The 18,930-nt window shown below is 41.6% G+C and overlaps 1 protein-coding gene and 2 non-coding genes across 5 annotated transcripts in view; 1 reads left to right on the top strand and 2 right to left on the bottom strand.

The window, feature by feature from the left end:
* JARID2 (jumonji and AT-rich interaction domain containing 2) overlaps nucleotides 1–18,930 on the bottom strand; it is a 277,805-nt gene that overhangs the window by 196,409 nt on the left and 62,466 nt on the right. The window lies entirely within an intron of this gene.
* On the top strand, nucleotides 1,862–1,967 carry LOC115836449. The gene has a single exon (XR_004031532.1). It is a non-coding gene; the product is annotated as a U6 spliceosomal RNA (small nuclear RNA).
* LOC115836422 lies at nucleotides 11,042–11,148 on the bottom strand. Its single transcript, XR_004031506.1, has one exon. It is a non-coding gene; the product is annotated as a U6 spliceosomal RNA (small nuclear RNA).

Below are 18,930 nucleotides of genomic sequence, written 5' to 3'. Positions count from 1 at the left end.
GCACACATGCGGTCCTAGCTAGTGAGACAGCTGAGGCGAGAGGATTGCATAAGCCCAGGAGTTTGAGGTCACAGTGAGCTATGATGGCACCACCACTGAACTCCACCCTGTCTCCACCTTCCACCCGGCAAAAAAATGTCTGAGATTTGCTTCACTTAAAGGTGTAAATGAAACAAAATTCACCATGAGCTGATACTTCTGCAATTAGGAGAGGCTGCATAGAAGTGTACTGCATATTTTCAGGACTCAAAGAAGCTATTGTTTACCTGGGTTTCATATACACATTGATATTCACCATACTAGAAATTAAAACAAATTTTATATTAATTCATTTAGAAAATTATACAATCATTACATGTTAACAGAAATAAAATTTTTGTGAAAATTGTATTTTACAAATTGAAAAAACTGTGAGAAAAGTGGCACTGCTTTCCACTTCTGCAAATGTCTTTAATATCTGGCTTAACGGGGGTCACAGTTCTCATAACTCAATTCAATCTGATGCAGTATCACATATCATGTAGTATCTGGAAAGCCCACTGCACATTTGTGAGAAAATGAAGAAAATACTATCTCGGTTTTTACCATGGTACTACTTTTCACCTTGGAAACTCCCAGGAAGGGCATATGATCTAGGGATCCCTAGACGACAGTTTGAGAACCGCTATGATGGAGCAAAGTCTATGGCGGTAAACAAGAATTTCCTTGACTTAGCAAGATTTCTATGGCCCTCTTTATTCTTAGGTGAAATCAAAGTCCTAAGTTGACAAAAAGAACATCGTGTCACCCCTGAACACCCTCCTGCACACCACACCATCATGAAGAAAGGGTCTCTGTGTAGTATGGACTGGTCAAAGTGCCCTTAGACATTCCCACAGCTAAATTCAGGACAAGCTGTGAATGTTCAAGATGTACTTTCTAGACTGCTGATCCCTAATAGGAAATCAATATGCTGGGTCTCTTGGCAAGCAATTTTCTTTTAAATTAAATAGGGGGAAAAAAGGACAGATTACAGCATAACACAGAGAGTGAGGCTAAGCTGAAATTGTTTCAGTTGTGTGTGTACACACACACAGGCACCCACAAATACTGGGTCTCAATTCAAAAGTTCTTATTGCAAATAAAAGTCAAAATTCACAATAACACAATTCCCTCAGGTACAAGGTATAGATTATAAGAGTCTTTATAAAGAAAGAAAATGGGAAGAAAAACCATGTTTGAAGAGGAAGTAAAGGTGGTGACTAAATTAAGTTAAAAAAATCAAGTTTTGAAATTGTGGTATGGTCCTCATTAAAGAAAAAAAACGAAATTATACACACATACGAATACATAGAAAAACTCTAAAAGCATCTCCTCCAGCAAGGGATTTAGGCAGGCTCGAGTGCAACTGATCACTTTATTCCTTTCTGGGCTGTTGAAATTCTTTGACAAAGGGCAGGGATTGCTTTCAGAGTTTAAAACAACAACAACAAAAGACATTCTTTTTTTTTTTTTTTAAATAACAAAACCACCTCTGACCCATACTTTGCTCCGAACAAATATTAACTCAAAAAGCAGTTGGTGGGAGTGGTGGCTCACACCTGCAATCCCAGCACTGTGAGAGGCCGAGGCAGGAGGATCACACTTGAACTCAGGAGTTTGCAACGTGCCTGGAAAATAAAGCAAGACTACAAAACTACAAACAAAAAACACAAAAATTAGCCAGGCGTGGTGGTGCATACCTGTAGTACCAGCTACTTGGGAGGCCGAGACAGGAGAATTGCTTGAACCTAGACGGCAGAGGCGGAGATTGCAGTGAGCCTCCAGCCTGGTCAAAGACTGTCTTTTAAAAAAAAGAAAAAGAAAAAGGAGGGGGGTCATAGTGCTCACTTTGGCAGCTCATATATTAAAACTGGAACATTACAGAGAAGATAACATGGCCCCCGTACAAAGATGACATGCAAATTCGTGAAGCTTTTCTTTTTAAAGTGATCACAAGCAAAATGTGGGGAAAAAAATTATAAAACTCCCAAGAGGAAATACAAGAAATAATCCTTCCAATCTTATCTTATACAAAGATTTCCTAGGATACAAAAAGGATGAATGATAATACCTTGGGCTTCATACAAATCAAAAAGGATTTTCTTTTTTTTTTTTTCCCCAGTTTTTTTTTTTTCTTTTGAGACAGAGTCTAGCTCTGTCCCCCAGGTTGGAGTGCAGTGGCCTGATCTTGGCTCACTGCAAGCTCTGCAGTTCATGCCATTCTCCTGCCTCAGCCTGAGTAGCTGGGACTACAGGCGCCTGCCACCACGCCTATTACAGGCTGCCTTGTGTCCCCTAAAAAGTCTTATGCTTAAGTCCAAACCCCTAGTACCTCAGTATGTGACTGAATTTGAAGATGTGAAGTAAAAGGACAGCAGTAGGGTGGTCTCTGAGCAATAAAGTTCAAGACAAAAGATGACAAGCTTGCTGTCAAGGGAAAAGCACCAAAGAGAGAAGGCCAAGCCACGTATCTATGAAGAGGGTAGGCCAAGAGGGCAGGATTTCCCGGTGCTGTAGCACACCCAGGCTGGGCTAGAATGATTCACACACACACACCCGGCTCATTCCTGTGATTGTAAGAAAGAAAAGGAAAGAACAAGACACAGCTAATCCTACACAGTTCAGATATGCTTAATGGATAGGGAAGGCAATGCAGGAGAAATGCATTTGGGAAACCAGGCTGTGCCTGTCTGCCTGGCAGGCAAAAGCCCACCACCCACACAGATCTAAGAGGTTTCGTACCACAGAGTGGAAAAGAAAAAACAGCCAGAATGAATGTGTCAGGAAACATACAACCAGAATGTTGTGAGGAAAAGTAACCTACAGTCCTGGTGTTTGCTACCTTAGCATTTGCTAGAATGAGCCTGCTGCTACGACCAAATTGCATACAGTCCAATCTCAAATGAACCAGATAATTCAGAACAGCTTGGAATTTTTCTCTCTGGTTTAAGAGTATGCTGTTATGTTTATATTATGGTTATGCCTAATATTCTGGAATTTGGAATTCAGGGGGAAAGTTTTATTTTGTTTGAACACATAATTTGGAAGTGGTTTAGGAAATCACTACCCCTCTTCTCTATGCTGAAATCTCCCCTACTGCTACCCCCAGGGTTCACCAACTTCTCATACAAAACATAACCCCCAAAATGAGCTGTTGGCTCCCTAATTTGCTGTTTGGCTAAATGACTTAGAGAAGTTTTGAGTCAGCCAGTGGCTTAGTGCAGATATTCCCTGACTCCTGGCTAAAAATATGGCCCAGGTATTTGGGTTTAGACAAATCCCTGAAATCTAAGCATTTCTCATGTCATTAAAACTCATTAAATCCTTGCAGGGTAGGTAGATGCTACCAGTATCTCCCACTTTGAAGAAAAGGCATCAGGGAAGAATGTTACTTAAAGCACACACCTAGCCAGTGTGTATACAGTGCTTCCTGTACACAGACAAAACACACTGGGTGGTAAAACATTTCACAGGAACTTGCAAATCAATAATTGGTCCAGAGAGTGATGAATAGTGAATATGGCTTGTGTAGCTAGGACTACAGGAGTGTGTCACCATGCCTGGCGAGTGCCCTCTAACCACGTCTCAGAATCAGAAGCACAGAAGCCTGTGCACCTTTTCCTCACTCTTATTGCTCCTTGAAAACTAAGCTGCAACAAATGACCCTATGATTCTACATGCCTGTTTGGATATTTGAAATTACAATTATGTGCTTTTCATGCTACCAAACAGGAGCTATGCAGATTTCCTGTTCTCCCATTAACCACTAGACACTAAATCTAATACTTAAAGAATTCTTCCAGGCCAGGCGCGGTGGCTCACGCCTGTAATTCCAGCACTTTGGGAGGCAGGCGAACAACGAGGTCAGGAGTTTGAGGCCAGCCTGGCCAACGTGGTGAAACCCCGTCTCTACTAAAAATACAAAAAATTAGCTGGGCGTAGTGCTGGGCAGTGTAACCCCAGCTACTCACGAGGCTAAGGCAGGAGAATTGCTTGAACCCGGGAGGCAAAGTTTGCAGTGAGCCAAGATCACACTGCTGCACTCCAACCTGGGCGACAAAGTGAGACTCCACCTCAAAAAAAAAAAATTCTTCCAATTATAAAATTAGATTGCTATTCTAACTCACACTCTATTATTGAAGTCTCACACCTTCAAAGAAAGCATTTCTGTTGTTTGTTCTTGTTACATTACTTAGCCACTGACCCAAAGAAGAGTCAAGCAATTGGCTTGTAAATACAAGGAGAAGGTGAAGGAAATCATGTTTTCTAAAGACAAGTTATGAAGTAGATAAACCCCCTGACAGTCACAGTCTTTGGTTCTGAATAGAGAACTTGATTTCACTGCCACCCACATTTAAGAAACAGAGCAGAAGGAATAAAAAGCTACAAATCATTTTTCAAGGCCCAATCAAAAAAGGTTTACAAACTTGTTAAATATTTCCTGGTCAAACATAATTTGAATTGCAGGTTCCCATTAATGAAATATGTGCTGTAATTAATATTCCAAAACACTCATGTTAGTTGATTAGTTCATACTTAGCCTCAGTTACAGAGTGGACAACTCACAAACAACTATTAATAATTTCATGATTTTTCTTTGTGATGTAAAAAAATGACATTCGCTTCATTCCCTTTATCCCCACAAGGTGTATGATTATACTGATATAAAATCAGTATACTGATTATACTGATATAAAATCAGTATACTGGTTATACTGATATAAAATCAGTATACTGGTTATACTGATATAAAATCAGTATACTGGTTATACTGATATAAAATCAGTATACTGGTTATACTGATATAAAATCAGTATACTGATTATACTGATATATAGTATATCTATCATGGCACAGGGCCAGGTGTTTTGTAATTGATAACACTGAGTAATCAGACTGTTGAATTCTTGCACAGATCTAGTTATTTTCTTCCTAAAATTCTTTTAAGTTCCTGGCATTTTCAATCTGCTCACAACACACTAACCACTGCAAAATACTACTTACAATAATGAAATCATTCATATGATACACTGCCTCCCATCCCCAAATTCGAATGCTAACATTTCATAAAACTCCCAAACAAGATCAGAAAATGTGCCAATATCACAAAATTACTAAAAACTGCAAGTCATATTTCACATGCAAGTTTCACACACACACACACACACACACACACACCCACACAGAGAGAGAGAGAGAGAGAGAGAATCATATTCTTGCATGGCCATGGCTGAAAATACTATAGATTGGTCTCTAGTTTACATATATTGCATATGAAATGAATTAGAGGCCATATGGTTAACTCCACAAATGAAATATAGTAATTATTTCCTATATTATCCCTTCTGAATAACATCTAATCTAGCTACTAAAGAAGGATTCCTGATTAGATAAGAAGGAAACATTTGGGTTATTAGCTATACAGTTTCATCTTCTTTAAGAACTGCATTGTAATGAATACCAGATGAATTTAAAGTACAGTAGGTTTCAAAATAAACTAATCACATTTATGTATGCTTTTGATAATGAACAGTCATCATTTCACCTTCTCTTCAACCCACTTAAACCCCCAAAGCTACCAATCCACTCTAATTTGTGTAAAGTAGAATCACTGAGTTTCTTAAATATATTTTTCTATTCTCACACTTACATTCTACGAACTACCTAATTAAATGTAAAGTCTTCCTCTTTTCAACTGGTTTATGATGGAAAAGAAACAGAGTTAACCTAACTTGAATTGCCAGCTTATAACCAATGCCTTACCTGTGTCTTAACTGAATTACTACGTCACTGGAATTGTAGAGGACATTAATACTGTAATACATTTTCCATTCCCTTCACAAGCTTCCACAACCACAGTCTCTTCTAGTCAGTTTTTGTTGGATACTGATCCACACAGATCAGAAGCTATTCGGCTCACCATAGTAAATATTTGAAACATACTAATAAAACAATGGAAGAAACTGGCAAGATAAAAGTAACCAGGTTCTACTAATACAGCCTTGTCTACTTAAAATTACTTGTATTTACATAGATACACTCCCTAACAAGGGTATGGCTGAAATATCTCAGTGCTTAGCTCCAGTTCAAATAAGGAAAGAGTCAAGGGGCTAAACTTCTCTGAAATCAAAAGGTAAATGATGCAGTGAAGCAAGAAGCCTTGATGACAGCATCAAATTTGCATAATTTGTTTAAGAAGGACCCACCACTATTTTAATTTACATAATCTGCAACCATTGATTAGGTAGTTTTTCGTCATATAAAGGGCCATCCTCAGGTTAAACTTTTCCTGCTTCTCCCTCAAACACAGATCTCATTTCCTAATTGTGTTCCAGAAACTATGGACAGACCAGATGCAGTGGCTCACACATGTAAAGGCTGAAGCAGGTGGATCACTTGAGGACAGGAGTTCAAGACCAGCCTGGCCAACATGGTGAAACCCCGTCTCTACTAAAAATACATACACAAAAAAACTGGCAGGGCACAGTGGCACACACTTGTGCTCCCAGCTACTCAGGAGACTGAGGCACAAGAATCGCTTGAACACGGGAGGCAGAGGTTGCAACGAGCTGAGATGACACCACTGGACTCCATCCTGGGCAACTGGCTTGAGGGAGACTGTCTCCAAAAAAAAGAAAAAAGAAACACAGAAATTCCATGTCACTGGGACACAAAATGGCCACTGCAGAACCACAGAGAGGAACAAGTTACAAAAGATATGCTGACTGTCAGAGCAACTCTTTTAAAATTACTGTTCAAGGCAGCACAGCTTCCCATTGGCCCACCAACTTCAAACCTTGCCATGTTTCAAGACAGAATGAAAGATCTGTGCTCGTCTAATGAATCTCTTTGATAACTTATAGCATTCCAAGCATGTTATATACATATGAGAGACAGACAGCATCCTCTCTCCCCGCAAGAAAGTGAATAAGCCATAAAAGCTAGCCATCCTACTTACTTTCTCTGTAACTACAAAAGGCCCAATTTTATTTTTCATCTGCTACCCTAGAAAACTGATTGGACTGAATGTCTAGGCTGCTTCCTTATGTCCTTTTAATAAAGCCAGCCACAGTAAAGAAAACAGAAATTAGCGGGAAGTGCAGAGCTCTTTGCCACTGGGATTCGCAGCAGCCTTTGGACAAGCCATTATGGTTGTCTGGCTCCAGCCCTCTTCCCAATAACCACCACCCCCTTTCTCGCCTACCCCACACCACCCTCCAAGATCAAAAGCAGCACTTACTGTTTATAACATCCCGAGCAATCCGGGAATCTCAAGAGGCTTTTGTTGCCTTTCCCAACCCTCATTGTTTCTGCTCCAAAAACTGTTTTTTAATGAGACAAGCCAGTCCTGAAACAGTCACACCAGTGAATCCCGCCTGCCTCAAATGACAATCCTCTAAGATGCCTTGTAAGGAAAGGGGAGGGGGGTGCCTCCAGTGAATGTCGGAACAAGAGCGTGTGGTTCCCAGCCTGCTCACTCCCAGCAACTGCACAGTTGTGGGGCTGCAAAGGCAGCTCTTCTCCAGGTGGTAGCAACCACCATCACCAAAGCATAAACAAAAAACAACAAAAATCTGGAAGTTCTTGCTGGACATGGAAACCATTCTAGGGATACGAAAACAAAGACCTGCCTGTTTCATGTAGACAACTATGTGCCTCATCGCCCTGCACCTCACTGCTGTCTCCCTGTCCTTCTCCAATTGCCTACATCTAATATGCTGGCTGGATCCTCGTGTCCTCCAGCTGGGCCTTGGAGTTCAGCTTTCTCTTTGAAGTCTGAATACAAATGGAGAAGTCCTATTTGTTTAATCTTTTTTTTTTTTGGAAACGGAGTTTTGCTCTTGTAACCCAGGCTGGAGTGCGGTGGCGGGATCTCGACTCACTGCAACCTCCGCCTCCAGGTTTCAAGTGATTCTCCTGCCTCAGCCTCCCCAGTAGCTGGGATTACAGGCATGCACCACCACGCTTTAATCATTCTTATTCTCCCAGCTGATAATATTCACTACTCTGGAGCAAACTCAAAACCTAGCACCTTCAGTGAACCCCAGCACCAAGACAAACAGACTAGCCTCTACCTCCCTGTCCGTCCTCACCTCATCTGCTAGAACTTGCAGGCACTGCTGGCCAGCAACAAACAGCAGAAGAAGGGACACCTAAATACACCAGTTTTGTGGGAGCAGGTCTGGTATTAAAGAAACAAACCCTGGAGGGATCGGCTCTCCACACACCAGCTGTGTGCAATGCCACCCAAGGGTGCGTCCACCCTGAAGATGAAGGGTGTGGAGCTAAAACAAACAGCCACGCAGCCATGGCATTTTCTGAGATTCAAAATCCTCAACAAAAGAAACTCCAACTAAAACCCAAAAAAGATACTTCAGAAGCAGCACCTCCGAGACGCAAGAGGGTACCTTCTGGCAGTGGATTATGGACCCATCAGTTACACGGCAAGCATTCAGGTACCTTTGGGGAAAACTCACCTTTACTGATGAAGTTCAACCTCACTTTAAGTTCAAGAGGCAAGACTCCAGGTTTACTGAAGTAAAAGGTAAAAATTTCCTAGGGAGTTTTGGGGGGAAATTACTCTTACCACAATGTCGGTTGAATACCCCAGATTTCAAGCAAAACTGTATTTCTACCTGCAAACCTATGCATCACCTTTAAATGACTCTCAGTTACATGAAACCATAACCATAGCCACCTCGGGAAATCAAACTATTATCCTAAATGAGACTTGCATTTTCCTGCAAAACAGAAAAAACTGACATGTTAATATTGTCTGTTGTGTTTCAGATCGATTATTTTTCAACTCGTCCTCAGAGCTATTTCCTACCCCTTTCTCAAGGGGATTTCACAGAGGGACAGGAAGAAATTATTTCTGATGAAAAAAATTCTACTGCTAAATAGATAAAATCAAATTAAGTACATGCAACAAAGTACCATTTCTAATTATAAATAACTGATGGGACAAGAAGCACAAAATCACAACCCATTATACTCAAGACTGTCTACAAGAGATTCATTCTAGACCAAACATACACTCACTGAAACCCCACAGCAACTCTATAACAAAGGTACTATTATCCCCATTTTACGCAAGCAACTTGAAGCACACGTTGGCTAAATGACTTGCCCAAGGTCATTCCACAGAGAAAGCTGAGATTCAAACCTAGGGTGTCTGGCCGTAGCCATCCTATTAACCAAATCATACTGCTTTCAAATCTGTGTTAAAAACAATAGCTGTGGGCCAGGTGTGGTGGCTCACGCCTGTAATCGCAGCACTGCAGGAGGCCGAAGCAGAAGGATCATCTGAGGTCAGGGGTTCAAGACCAGCTGGCCAACATGGTGAAACCCCATCTCTACTAAAAATACAAAAATTAGCTGGGCATGGTGATGGGTGCCTGTAATCCCAGCAATCTGGGAGGTGGAGGTTGCAGTGAGCCGGGATCACACCACTGCACTCCTGCCTGGGTGACAAAGCGAGACTCCGTCTCAAAAAAAATAGCAAGAACAGTCCAAAATGTCTTCACTTCTAACCAGCACAAGCATAAGGACTACTGTCCTCAGCAACAAACCTCACAATGATTAAAGACATAATCTTCATTACGAAATACTCCTAACTGGCCACCTCTGTAGGGTAGCAACTAAATCTGAGAGAGAAGCATAGAATCTGGCCGGGTATGGTGGCTCACGTCTGTAATCTCAACACTTTGGGTGGCCGAGGTGGGCAGACAGACCACTTGAGTTCAGGAGTTCACAAAACCCTGTCTCTACTAAAAATACGTGTGCCTGTAGTCCCAGCTACAAGGGAGGCTGAGGCAGGAGAATCGCTTGAACCCGGGAGGCAGACGGAGGTTGCAGTGAGCAGGGATTGTGCCACTGCACTGCAGCCTTGGCAAGAGTGAGACTCCATGTCAAAAAAAAAACCCATAGAATCTGTATTTCACATATGTTTTCAAGCCAGCAGACCCCACTCCAGTGGTACTTTTCGTATTAGTTGAGAAAATACTGAAGATAACATTTGTGGGATAAAAAAAAAAAAAGGAAGCAGGACCCGTGTAAACTGTGTTCTTTCTAATCTTGGTTCCAGCTTATGACCTCAGTCACTGGGGAATCAATCTGAAGACAAAGAATTTGGAAGTCATCACCTACTTCTTTCATAAATTTGGGAGCCCTAAGAAACTCATGTCTGAAATCACTAATGAACGTACTAAACGTACAGACGGCACACTGGGCCCAGTTAGCACATACTACAGGACTTGCTTGCTTCATTAATGCACTTTCCCATTTCTGCTAACAATTTTAACAGAACTCTCAAGTTGAAAAAACATAAGACAGAACTGTGCGAAACACCACTCATTTATTTTCATAACTTTAGGACAACCACAACTTCTGGGGATTTGCAGCCTAAAAAGTGACTTGAAGCAGCTGAAGATATTTCACTTTTTTGACCGTATCTCATCTCAATTATTCAGGTATTCCAGTCACACTCTAGATACGTGACTACTTCTAAATATGTAAGTTTTCTGTGTTAAAATGGCAGACTGAGCACTTGACCCTTTGGTTTACTGACTGCACTATGATTCCCACAGCAAAGATAAAGCTATATGAGAGAGACTGGAGTTCTCCAAGACAAGGCAACAGGTCACATAAATCTTGGAAAGCCAGCTGGTATAGATGGGCATCAACCTTGCTAATTCATCCATCATGGGTTCAAAGAGCATTCTAAAGGGACATCTCTCATCCTCCCTAGTCCTGTAGATTGCCTACTACCTGGCATCTGAAGGAAGTTGTTTGCAATAAAAACATGTCTAAACTCTTATTTCTGGCAGAATCAATTCACTTATACACATTGAGAATTTTTGGACAAGCACATTGCTCTTCTATTTCCTTTTGTTCTTAGGTATTATTTATTATGTACAAATTATTTCTAAGGCAAAATACTATTCAAAACATATTGCTGAGGATGCAATATTCTTTGATTTTAGAAACTGCATAATCCAAACCTGATTTTCCAATACATAAAAATATGGAATGCTTCACAAATTTCCGTGTCATACTTGCATATGGGCCATGCTAATCTTCTCTGTATCGTTCCAATTTTAGTATACGTGCTGCTGAAAGGATCACTCTTCTGTTTCTTCTGAAAGGCTTTTCTATAATGGCAACCCCGACTAAACACACCAGGCTAAGTAGGTGCATATTTTTTGGTTTTACTGAAGTAGTCGGGAAACCAACAGTAATAAAGGCAATTTATAATAATTCACTAATTATTGCTGCCCATTCATTTCACAGTCCCCAAACCTTCCCTAACCTACAGGGTTGACCTCTGGCATCTATGTACCATGGATTGTCTGTGACACTGTTCCAATCCAAGTTTCCTCTCTCCTCTCATTTAAGAGGCCTCAACTGCATCTCCAGGATTCTATCCACTTCTATACACAAGCACCAAACTGATTAAACTACGTCTAACGTATGATTTATAACTAGCTCCCAATGTCATTTATTAAAACTAAACCCTGCCTATAAGAACTGTAACACCACAAATCATAATTTAGATGACAGCAAATTTCAAAATGCTATTTACTTATTATTCATTATTTTAACAAATACTGAAGTACCACATGCCAGGCACCGTTCCAGGTGCTTGAGGTAAATTTATGAGCAGGAAGATTCACCTCAAGAACAAAAAGATTCTTGCGCTTCAGTTTTTTAAATTATTGTTATTACTTTATATTCTAGCAGAGAAAACCAAAACCACACAAATAACAAATAAGGTATCTGAAGTAGTGACAAATGTTATAAATAAATGGGTAATTTGACAGAATCACAGCAGCAGAGCACAGGAGTGGGGGAAACAGGAGCCACAGCAACCTGCAGAGTGGATGAAGATTAATTTGAATACAGCCTCTGCCATCCACTACCTGAGCTTAACCTTAAGCCCATCCCCTTGACTTATCTATGAACAGCAGCACTGTTCATGGCTACCCAGAATTAGAAGGACTCAACATCAGGACACCTTGGGCCTTGGGTCCAGATGCAGTATTTTCTCCCCAAATGAAGAGATAAAAACAAAAGCAGCACCTCCATGAGGGCCTCTGGACAGCCATGGGCCAGCAGAAGGTATAAAGATATTTGGGGAGAGACAGGCCAAAGATAATTATCAATGTCTACTCTCCTAGGCCCAGGGCAGGGATCATCTGCACCTAGGAGAAGAGGCTTAGATGACAAACGTATTCTCCCATAGTGAGAAGAAATTCATTTTCTATAATTGGTGCTTAAAATGCAGTTAACTCCACAAGTTTCTACACATCAGCCAGAGAGTGTTTCCACCAAGACTTCCTGTTCTTTTCCAGATTTGCAAGTCAAAACACTAATGCCACAAGAAAAATACACCATTTCTGAATCTGTACGGCATGCTGCAAATTCCACAGTGCTCTCAAGGGCAGCACGCTGCCGCGGCACCAACACCCTGCCTGCTTAGATGTGAACAGCAACCCTGGCTCAGCTCAGTGTTGGCAGCAGACTTCCCAGAAAAGCTGGCACTCTTCAAAATGGGAAGTCACCAATGAAGAGGCACAAATGCAAGACCCTGTCTGTACTGCTTGTGCAGTACCTCCTAGGGCTTGGGGAGCTGGGACATGTAGTGACTATAAACCCAGGCTACCCTACCCCAACCTCCAAACACTGGTTCTCAGCCACAGCGCTTTCTTCATACAACTAAAAATGAGATGTTACAGTGTACACACAGACAACAGAATGGGACTTTCTCATCCATGAAAACTGAGATTTTCCTGTTTCCTTGGGGTACCATGGCTCCTTGCTATTCTAAGTCAACATATTCTCCCTAACCATCAAAAGGAGATCAGGAAGCAGAGGACAGGTGTCCACTGCCTAACTCTGTAATGTACAAAAAAGCTCCGACAGTAATCCATTAACAGCACTGAATTCTTTTCCAAGAAGATTGTTTAAAAACAAGCAACATAAACAGAAAACTCCCACAGACTTTATGGAAGGCACTATTCTCAAAGTGGAGGCTGCAGCTCGGTTTGTGGGAAAGATGCTGAACCGAGAGAACTCCAGTGTTTCGTCGGAACAACAAGGCTTGGGTCTGTCAGTATATTTGCTTGTTTTGTCCCCTAGTGGGGTGATGAGGGGTAAAGGTAAGGGCAGAATCTGGCTGGATCATCTCTGTTACTAGGTTCTTTCAGTGTGTGTGAAAGATAAGGTTGCTTTAATGCCCACTTGAGAAAAAGACTACAGGGAATAATAACGAAAGGACCGGGCCAGGCTTACAGGGAAAAAAAGAAACACAGACAATGAGCGAGTCACAGGAAGAACACAGACAGAAATGAGAGGAGACTACTGATCCATAAGAGGAAGGAACAAACCATACACACAGCCTGGATGAATCTCAAAGCAAAGTGAAGGGATGTAGACACAAAAGTGCTTCCATCTATATGGCATTTACAACAGGCCACCCTAATCTACAGTGCAAGAAAGGTCGGCATTGGCATGGGGGCACAGGACAGGAGCACAAGGGAGCTTTCTCGGGTGACGGGAGGTGCATATATTGGTGGGACAGTAATACCCAGATGCGTGCAGTTGTCGTAAGTTATCACAGTGTACACCTGAAATGGCTGCATGTGTAAATTTTACTTCAGTACGATTTTTTTTTTAAAAATCCAAACTGAGGCCGGGCATGGTGGCTCACGCCTGTCATCTCAGCACTTTGGGAGGCTGAGGCTGGTGGATCACGAGGTCAGGAGTTCGAGCCCAGCCTGGCCAAGATAGTGAAACCCTGTCTCTACTAAAAATACAAAAATTAGCCAGATGTGGTGGCGGACGCCTGTAATCCCAGCTAATCAGGAGGCTGAGGAAGGGAACTGCTTGAACCTGGGAGGTAAAGGCTGCAATGAGCCAAGATCGCGCCACTGCACTCCAGCCTGGGTGACAGGGCAAGACTCCGTCTCTAAATCAAAACTGACTTAGAAGGTTTTTGTTTTTTAAATCTAGAACAGTAGGGGTGCGTATGTAGAATGAGCTATGACAATTTTTTAGGTTAAATTGATTTCTCTAGAAAGTAACCATCCAAATAAAATAAAAGTTAATACCAAAAGCCACACCTCTGGCAATATAATCCAGGGACCTGGTCCAAATGTGGAAAATTTCCCCAAGTTTCATGTGGTTAAAAGTGACTTATTAAAGAATATTTTACAATACAAACTCCCTTTTGGGGCTTAGAGTATTAAGAGGAAAAAAATTTTTAAGGAAAATATTAAAAGAAAAAAAAAAAACAGTTACCTTTTTTGCAAGCCGAATCAGAGTGCCATCTGTGGCTTGTGTTTAGGAATTTGCTTTTGTGTTGCGCAGAAAGGCAGACTGAATATTCACCTATGGGGGAGAAAAAGCTTGCTCACAAGTCTTCAGACTTTTTCTTTTTCTTTCTTTCTTGAGACGGAGTTTCGCTCTTGTTGCCCAGGCTGGAGTACAATGGCGTGATCTCGGCTCACCAAACTCCGCCTCCCGGGTTCAAGCGATTCTCCTGCCTCAGCCTTCCCATGTAGCTGGGATTATAGGCATGCGCCACCATGCCTGGCTAATTTTGTATTTTGATTAGAGATGGGGTTTCTCCATGTTGGTCAGGCTAGTCTCGAACTCCCAACCTCAGGTAATCAGCCTGCCTTGGCCTCCCAAAGTTTTGGGATTACAGGCATGAGCCACCGTGCCCAGCCTCTTCAGACATTCTCTAATGTAAAAGTGTACCAGAGAGACTCACCATGCTCATGACTGGTACAAGGTGGTGTGAGGCTGGTGATGGGCACTGCCAGGGGTTACTGGATTAGGAGCAAGGGTGATATGAATCCTCTAAGATTCCAACTCCTACTGTCACAAGCCCCACTGATGCGCCACGCGGAAGGGTCTCTGAGACCAACAGCTTATTATAGAATTATTATAGCAACTACCTCACTGCAACTGTGCCATGTTAGCCCTGGAACTAAAATACCCGCATCCCAAAGGATGTGAAGTCCTCACATTCACTCTATGAGGGTTCCCATTTCCCACAAAGGGACTGGGCAGGCAGCCGTGACAACTCAGAGTGAACAGGGCACTGAAAATTAGAATGAATTCCCAGAGTTGGAATCAGCCACCTCCAGCCCACAAACCAAAGTCAGCTCGGTTTCTGGCATGAAATTATTTACAAGTCATCCTGGCAGGAGTCACATCCAAGATTTATTTTAAGACAATAATCTTGGTCTAAATCTCAACTTCCAGAACTGGGCCACCAAAGAGCCAAGGGGGGATGGGAATTCTGGAGATTGAAATCCCATCTCCTGGAAGATCTCAGAACACTTAGGCCCATCCCATCTCTGCACCTGCAGATGCTTACGTACAAGGGCATCCCCTTCCCTCCAGAACTACCCAGCAAGAAATCCAGAGGGGAGCATGACCCAGAAACAGGGGAGAAGAGGGGAGGCCAAGGCATTCATAGCCTAGCTTGTGCCATCTTAAGAATCCCTACAGTAGAATTCAGGGCCATCCTTGTTTAATTCAGCTCGCATTTTCCTATGTAAATCACTATTTCTGTTATGGTTGGAGTAATGTGGGAGAGGGTGATCTATTAATGCTATCTACAAACGGTAGGTTCAACAGACCAGTTCCACTGTGACTAGTCATTTGTAAAGAATACTGATTTTCTTAATTTCATTCCACAAAGAGGCTATGGCAGGAAGCATCATTTTTTCTACTGTTTTTCTTCTGCAGGATTTTGATAAAAACTAATATTCATGTATTTTTACATAAATCACATGCTTGTTTTGCTCTAACCAGTAGCAGGAGGCAAAGGCATGTGTGCGGCACCTCTGGAAATTAAATTACCTATCTGGAATTCATCTGTTTCACCAGAGACACCCAGCCCCAGCCCATCCAGCCAACCTGGGAAAGCCTCCCTGGCCTTAATCTCATTAAGAGTCCAAAATCCACAGCCTTAAAGCAACAAAGCCATCTGTTTTCCCGCTGCTTCCCTGACTTTCTTCTTCAGAAGAGGAAGCTTTCTAGGTACCATTTTTTTTGTTTATTACAGAGTAATACACGTTTCCTGGAGAAAATATAGATAAGCCTTATCTCCTGAGCATTCATCCCTCTTCCTAAACTCCTCCATGCCACTTCTCACCTCTGGGCCTTCCACTTTCACTTTGGAACACACTGCTGGCCAATCCCATCTTCACCTGGCTAATCCCCATCCTTCAAGTCTTCTTTCATCCCTCAGTGTGGATTAGTTGCCCCTCCCACCTGTGCCTACACCACCACTTCATTTGTCAAAGCATACATACATATATATACACACACACACACACACACGTGTTTATATATGTATGCTTTATATATTATATGTATGCATATATTTACTAAATTTTCCAAGATAAAACAAAAAAATTAAACTGTAAATACTGTTTTCTCACTTGCTTTTTTCACTTACTTAATGTCAGTCAACATTCTTGCTACCATTTCATTTTAATGACTGCACGGAACAGATGTTCCATAATTTAACCAATCCCCTATTGGTTTCCATTTTTCACTGGGATACATAGTAAAATACTTACTACACATCCTTGTGGCCAAATTCCTAGAAGCAGAGTGGCTGAGTGAAATGGATGCAAAATATCATACTACTTATAGTGCATACTAGATGCTTAAAACATGGGATGTCAATTTTTAAAGATACTAACACAGTCTCCACATAGAGAATAATGACGCACCTGAAACCTTCATAAAAGAAATGACTGAGGGAACACAGGATTTTTAAGCCCAAAGAAGATGAACAATGAGTCTGCTGGGTGAGAAATAATGTTTAGTTCCTTCCGAGGTCAAAAATGGAACACGTTGAAAGAAATGGAAAGAGGTATTCTGTTAAATTCAAGAGAATGGAATTTTCCCAGAGATATCCAACATCAATCTTGCAGCTACTTAAACTATTCAGGCTGAGACAGGAAGTAATCCTGACAGGGGAAAGATATTGGGCCAGCTTCACAGGAAGGGCAGTCAGTCAACCAAAAAGGTCACTCATGTTCAACTACTACGATTTCCACCCTGCAGGGGACTTCCCCACTGCACTCTTTCAAATTAAACTTGAGAAAAGCCATGATTAAACTTTCCTATATTAGCCTAACTATTATCCAAGCACATAGCCTATTTACTGTTCACAAAATATAAGAAAACAAATTTCACCAATAAGCAAAACTCATGGCGGATCAAACTGTGGATTCCATTAGTGACCATGGTACAGTAACGTGTTTTTACAATTCCTGTCTTTTCAAAGTAGGGAGAGTCTGTCTTATCCTCACATCTTTTGGCTCTCACAGTAACAAATATATAATAAGATAATAAGAGCAGATGAGGCTAATGACCACATTTGCTGTAATTACCTAATCTCGTTGTTTTTAAGGAAGGAAGGTATTCAGTAGATCAACTGTCACTATTTAACCACAGGGGAGAAAACAGGACTCTCTCTTTCTGGATTTCTATCAATGTTTATATGCAAGATTTTAAAGGGAAGTAAGGGAATGAAGAAAGCATTACATTTAGGCTTCAGTGAAAAGCCATTATCTTTAGAGAGGCTGAGTTGAGGGAAATGACAAACAGCACGAACATCCAGTTCTTGGTGACAATAAATGAGGCTCCAGATCCAGATGGCCTTTGAATCTGGCCCCTCTGGCTTCTATTTCCACACAGAATCACTTTCAAATCGCCCACCTTCTAAAAGTTCATTTATAAACCTGCAGTTTAAAACCTAGAATGCACTCCATCATAGAAATGATATTTAACATGGCACTTGTTCCAAACCAGCACAAAGGAATTAAACAAAATTCACTAGTATAATAATGAGAAAAGAGTTAAAGGATTAAGGAAGAGGACTAGAAGCTGCTAAGGGGTGAGGGTATTCCCTGCACCCTTTCAGAAAACCAGAAAAATTTAAGGAGGAAGAACCGTTACCAGCCATTCTGTGCATCAAGATTAGAATGGAAACTCGAAAGTTTTGAGCAGAACAAAACCATGTCAGGTTCTATAGCTTATCAAGTGCTTGTTTTAGTTGACACCTGACTGGCTCCTGAGAAAATAATTATGTTTTAAGCTACGCTGGCTAGGAGTCTGAATTTCTTGGACCGATGAATTATGCATGATAATGAACTCTGCAAATTAGATGAAACTAGGCTCTGCTGTCCTAGCAAATTTGGGCAATGAACATATTTCTCATGAGCTCCTAGTAATAAATCTGAAATTAAACTAATCACATAATTAAAGGGAGAACCTAGTAGCTGAAGTACAGAAACATACAAAATTTCTCCCCACAAACTGCAAAGTTTTCAATACTAAAAATGAGGCAGCTAAATCACATTTTCTGGTGGGGGAGAAGAACCACAACCCCATCCCGAAAACAAAGATCCAAGGAATTTTAAAGTTTGAATGTAAACATTAATTGCAATATACTAAAAACAAAACAAAACTGGGATCACGCCTGTAATCCCAGAACTTTGGGAGTCACAGGCAGGAAGATCACCTGATGTTGTCTGAGACCAGCCTAGGCAACATGGCAAAACCCCATCTCTACGAAAAATACAAAACTTAGCCAAAAATGGTACCACATGCCTGTGATCCCAGCTCCTAGGGAGGGTGAGGCAGGAGAAGCACCTGAATCTGGGGGCCAGAGGCTGCAGTGAGCACCACTGCACTCCAGTCTGGGCGACAGAAAAAAATGTTTTCTTCTTCTTTGAGACAGAGTCTTATGCTGTAGCCCAGACTGGAGTGCAGTGGAACTATCTTGGCTCATTGCAACCTCCGCCTCCGGGGTTCAGGCGATTCTCCTGCCTCAGCCTCCTGAGTAGCTGGGACTACAGGCGCCTGCCACCACAC

Source organism: Nomascus leucogenys, chromosome 8 (genome assembly GCF_006542625.1).
Source record: "Nomascus leucogenys isolate Asia chromosome 8, Asia_NLE_v1, whole genome shotgun sequence".
Taxonomy (NCBI): domain Eukaryota; kingdom Metazoa; phylum Chordata; class Mammalia; order Primates; family Hylobatidae; genus Nomascus; species Nomascus leucogenys.
This window is presented reverse-complemented; position numbering and strand designations above follow the sequence as displayed.